This window comes from Somniosus microcephalus, chromosome 13, assembly GCF_052327205.1.
Source record: "Somniosus microcephalus isolate GS21.2 chromosome 13, FLI_Smic_1.0, whole genome shotgun sequence".
Lineage (NCBI taxonomy): Eukaryota > Metazoa > Chordata > Chondrichthyes > Squaliformes > Somniosidae > Somniosus > Somniosus microcephalus.
In genome coordinates, this window is record NC_140999.1 from 124,939,658 (window position 1) to 124,945,657 (window position 6,000).

Sequence of the window (6,000 nt, forward strand, 5' to 3'; positions counted from 1 at the left end):
CCAAACGCTCCGGCCGCCCGCCGCACAATGGGGCGGTCCGACTGAAGTTTGCAATCGGGGCGGCCAAAGGGCGTTGCACGAGGATGTGACGTCATTTTCTGCGCGCGCATCCGGGCGGGCGCTAAACTTTGCGCCGGCGCTAACGGGCAACTTAATTTGGGGCGGGGCGCAAACTGCGCTGCGCCCGGGCGCTACACGCATAGCGCCCGGAAATCACTTCTCTTAAGGCGCTAACTGCTGGCGCAAGCGACTGAAAATCTAGCCCAAGATGTCTTACTGCAATTATATAGGGCCCTGGTGAGACGGCACCTGGAGTATTGTGTACAGTTTTGGCCTCCTTACCTAAGGAGTGCAACAAAGGTTCACCAGACTGATTCCTGGGATGGGGGGATTGTCCTATGAGGACAGATTGAGTAGACTAGACCTATATTCTCTAGAGTTTAGAAGAATGAGAGGTGATCTCATTTAAACATACAAAATTCTTACAGGGCTTGACAGGGTAGCTGCAAGGAGGATGTTTCCCCTGGGGAGTCTAGAACCAGGGGTCACAGTCTCAGAATAAGGGGATCAGCCATTTAGGACTGAGATGAGGAAAAATTTCTTCACTCAGAGGGTGGTGAATCTTTGGAATTCTCTACACCAGAGGGCTGTGGAGGCTCAGTCGTTGAGTAAATTCAAGACAGAGGTCGATAGATTTTTGAATATTAAGGGAATCAAGGGATATGGGGATAGTGCAGGAAAGTGGAGTTGAGGTAGAAGATCAGCCATGATCTTACTGAATGGCGGGGCAGGCTCAATTGGCCAAAAGGCCTACTCCTGCTCCTATTTCTTATGTTTTAATGTTCTTAGGTGACAGAACCTCGACCAATAGGAGGGGACACCAGGTAAAGGGAAACTGGATGGAGATGAATACATAATGGTTTTCATTGTTTTAGAGTAAGAGTGACACTAGCAACAGGCTGGTATAGATTTGTGTCAAATCCAGTTACTCACCTGAGCTTGAACAACTTGGTGAAACACTTTAACGATACCGTAAATGCGCAAATTCAAGTCAGATTCCCAGTCCTTGCTGATGGGAGGAGGTGTGTGTTGCTGTTAAAGTGCAGGGTTCAGGTCACTGTTGAAGCTATTTAGTTTAAACAAAACACAGGTGCTTTGGCACTTCAGCAACGAGGGAGAGTATTGCTATCAACTGGTCTTAGCTGAGCTGGAGAGAGAGTTTAGAGGCAGACTTTCTGCATGGGTGGCGGGAGAGAGGGAGAGTCTCTGACTATATAATAACTGATTCATTCAGAGAGGAAGTGGTTCACTGGCATTTGGGTTGATGCAAGTTGGAAAGAAACGCAATTAACAGGGGGAGAGGTTGGCAACAACATGAGCAGCGAAGAGTTGCAGTGTATGGAGAAAGGACAGAGAAAACTCTCAGCAGCAAGACTTTTATCACACAGAGAAAAATTAAATTCAAAGATAAAATCATTACTTTCCAAAACTATGTAGAAAAGAAGCAAAAACCGGAATTCATGGCGCAGTCCAAAGTATAATATCTGCAGAACTAAATAGGAGACATTTTGATATGTGAAGTATTAATCCCAACTCTTATTTATTAAATAGTGCAAGATTGAGTTTTTCAGTATAATAAAAGATGTAGTCAAAATGGGTAAGGCAGAGAGAGGGAGAGATCTGAGGATGAAAAAGGTATTAACTTAGTTAAGTATAAAAAAAAGTTTTTAAGTTTGGCTGAGTTTGATCTAATTTTGATAATCAATGAGGGAAGCAGTGTAGAGGTTTAATATGTGAAGCACTGTCGGTCATATTGAGGAAGTCAATTAACACTGGGGAGACTCTGACAGGTTGGAAGCAAGCAAAAGTAGTTCCTGTATTGAAGAAGGATGACAAAGTCATATCTGGCAACTACAGGCCCATTAGACCCATTCCCACGATTAGCTAATAAATGCAATCAATAATCAGAGACATAATGGAAGAGTACCAATATAAAATGACAACAAACACCACTTTGGAAGGACTAGTTCTTGTCTGACCAACCTCACATAATTTTTTGAGGAGGTAACATCCCAAATTGGAGGGGAGAAGCCAAATGACTTGAGTGCTGATAACGTCAGTGCCCTTGATCTGTTGTGCACCATATGCCAACTCTGAGGGTTATTGGACTCCTGGGGGGGAGATATTTGGTACCTTAGCGCCTCTCGTTATCGCCTCTGGGGGGGTGATAGCGGGCCGCTAACGACTTACCGACTGGGCGTGATGAAATGAACGACTCCCGCTAAATTGGCAGAGAAGTTTGCGGTGGCGGTAACACATTGCGCCATGATCTCCTGCGCCCGGAGAGCGTGACGTCATTGTCCTGTGCAGCGCCCCGGTAGTGCCCCGGACCCGAACTTCGGTTCCGCCCCCTGCAGCATCGCCGGGCGACAACACCGACAGCTGCAGGAGACGTTGTTCGGGAGGCTGGCCGCTTTGGGGGCACAAGTTAAAGGGGATGTAAGTATTAAAATTGTTGCAATGCATTATTTCAGTTTTTTCCATTTTCCATTTTCTCTGCTGGAATACAAGGGGCTGATCGGGCCGGATCGTGGCTGTCGTCGGGGACCAGCTCACTGGTCCCAATGCAGAGCCTGCAGCGATGACCCTTCCCTTTAAGGGAGGGAAGGAACCTCAGATCTCAACAGCGCTGCATGGGACATTGTGCAGCGCTGCACACCTACCACCCCGCCTGCATCCTTTAGAGCTCCAGGAAGGAAGTGAAGTGCTTGATTTAGTGCTCCACTTCCTTCCTGGACCTCTAACAGCCAATTTAGAGGAAGCTCAGAATCATTAGCGCCTGGCGCAAATTTTTCAGGATTTCAAAATTTAGCACCCCAAACGGGGCGATACCAAATTTCTCTCCCCTGATGTACATCGTGCAGCCCAATGCAATGGGCATGCACAGTTTGTGTTTGGAATCTGCACACAGAGAGGGTCATTTTGACTTTGAGCGATAATGTAAAAAGGGTGATATTAGATCAGTCGCCCTTTATACATCCCGACCCCGATTTTCATTTCAGTTTACTTCAAAATGACCCCCAGAGTGTGTACAAAGCTCACTATAACCTAGAATTTTATTTAAATGAAAAGGGTTTCCCTATAATGTAATGAAGGAGGCAGGAGCAGTACCCGATAGGCAGAATACTCCTTTAAATCGGGTGTTTGTTGTGAAGGGCAGTTCCCTTCAGTTTGATCCCAAATATTGAATCAGTTCAAAGGTAGGTTTGCCATCACTCTTCCACTTCCAGCAAGATTTATTTTCTGACTTTGAGAGTCTCACTGTATTTGAACTGTCGTCGTACCTAACCTTCCAAGGTGCAGCAGCTGCATGATGTCAAAACCACATCTATTCTACTGACCAAACTATTAATGATTAACTCAACACTTTAAACCCTTTGGAATATGTTCAGAAACGTGTTGAGTTTTTATAATTGAACAACTGTGGACCATCCATCAAATCTCTCTGTTACATTAGGACTGGTGATTTGTTAACTGCACAGAAACTAGTATTTTAACTCTTTCTGATACTTTTCATGCAAATCAGGCTACAAGTGTAGAGGTTTGCAGGATTTATCATACGCTGTTGTATTCTGCCACATCATTTGGTGGAATCACTCATCGAATTTCACAGAATGTACAGCACAGAAACAGATCATTCGGCCCAACTGCTCCATGCCGGTGTTTATGCTCCACGTGGGCCTCCTTCCTCCCTACTTCATCTAACCCTATCCACATATCCTTCTATTCCTTTCTCCCTTTTCCTGAAAATAATTTTCTGAAAATGAAATGCATCAATAGAAAGTTGACCATAAATCAAAGGAATTACAGCACAGGAGGAGGCCAGTGGTCCAAAGGGCCTTGGCTGGAGTGAGCTCTATAACTGGAGCTGTCTATCCAATCCCATTTCCCTGCCATCTCCCTGTATCCTTTTATATTCTTGCTTATCAAATACTTAATCTAACTCTCTTTTGTTATAGTCTCTGCCTTAATAGCCACTTGTGGTAAAGCATTTCATATTCTAATAATCCCGTATGAAAACATTTCTTCTGACCTCCCCTTCATTCTTCTAGTGATTATTCCAGCGAATCTTCCCTGTATCCTTTCCACTCCTCTACTACCCTTAATATACTGGAGTGCCCAGAATTCCAAGCATTACTCTAATTGTGGCCTAACCATTGACCTGTACAAAGTCAACACACACTTCCGTGCTTTTATATTCAATGTCCCTATGTATAAAGCCCGGAATCCCATTTTCCATTTTGTGGTCTTACACTCCAGTCTTTAAAGACCCATATATCTGTATCCCTGGATTTCTCTGTTGCTCCACTCTGTTAAGAATCTTAACTTTTAGGGTATACACCTTTTCATTCTTCTTTTTCCCAAAGTGTTATACTTCACTTCTCTCTGCATTGAACTGCATCCAGAACCAATTTGTCCATTTTACTAACCATTCGATGTCATCCTGAGTTGTCCCTTACATGTCTCCTAATTTGACCTCATCACAAAACTTAAATATAGTTCCTCCTGCATTTATTTATATAAAAAAATTTAAAAAGCAGTTTCAGCATTGATCCCATATCCAACCAAACTAAAAAAGGGGAAAATTGTATGTGACCATATACAAATGTTTAAGAAAAGACTTAAAAATCTTCAAACTTTTGGGGCTGTGGCCATATAGAATTAATCCAAAAACTCTGAGACAACTTTAATTCTGAATGCAGAACAGATACTGCTGTGATAGAACTCCAGTCAGGCCTTGCTTCCTTCTGCTACAGAGATACTATGCAACTTCCTGATTGTCTGGACTGATGTAAGGTTTCAGACCAGACAGTCTAATTTTTGATTGGGCTTTCTGGAAATTTCTAAAATGCAAATGAGCCACCAACAATCTGTTTTTAATACCAACCCATTTTTCACTTACTCCTGTGTCTTGCGATGTAGAGCCATTCCTTATTAAAGTTTTCAATTAAACCAAACCTCAGAGCTCAAGCCATAGTCCCAGTCCCTCTCTGGTTTTGGACTTGACAAAAAAACTGTCAGTGTTATCAATAAGGGCTAGTTCCAATATTAAGACCATAAGAAAATCTGGAATAATTTGGCCCATTGAGTCCACTCCATTCAAAATCCATATACAATTGTTCTGTCATGGGTTTCCATTATCATACCACCACTTGTTGATACTTACTTTAAGGAACACTAGTTTCCTTCCTCTAACTCCTCTTGAAAAAGACCTTCAATCCATCTGCTCAACAAATATTGATCCTTTTATAGCTGCCAATTGGCCCCAAATGAATGATCTTATCTGCAGTCTGTTCCCCATATCCTTTAATCCACAGGGACCAAGCTTTTCCTAATCTCTAACCTTGAGTTTGTGAATTGTACACTTGTGTTCAGTCCCATGCTCAATGCTCAATTTAAGTGACTTCCTTACTGACTTCAGCACTATCTAGACCTTGAAACTTATCTATATTTTTCATTGTTTTAAGGACCTGTATCCTTGTCACTTGTCCCTGAATCCTTTTTAATGCATCTATATCCCTTTTTGAGGTTGGGCCAGCAAAGCTGCATTCCGTACTCTAGAACTGGCCTGATCCATCAGTACAACTTCATCTTACTGTACTTATAATTTGATGCTGTTCAGATACCCAATTTGTCTTATTGATAACCACTTTATATTGACCAGATGCTTCCAGGATGGTCATTCCAAAATTATTTTCCTTTTACTCTCTATTCTTAAGACAAGATGCTAAACCAAGGTCTAATCTGATTGTTCAGATGGACATTGAAGATCGGGAAGTTTACCATTAACTGTTCCTGTATTTAACCACATTAAAATGCACTTGCCATATCTCATCTCATCTACGTAACTGGCCCATGATTGCCAGGTCCCGGTTTGACTTGTTACCTGCCCAGATTGCTTGATGCCAGCAGCTAATTTAATAACACTGTTACAGAATC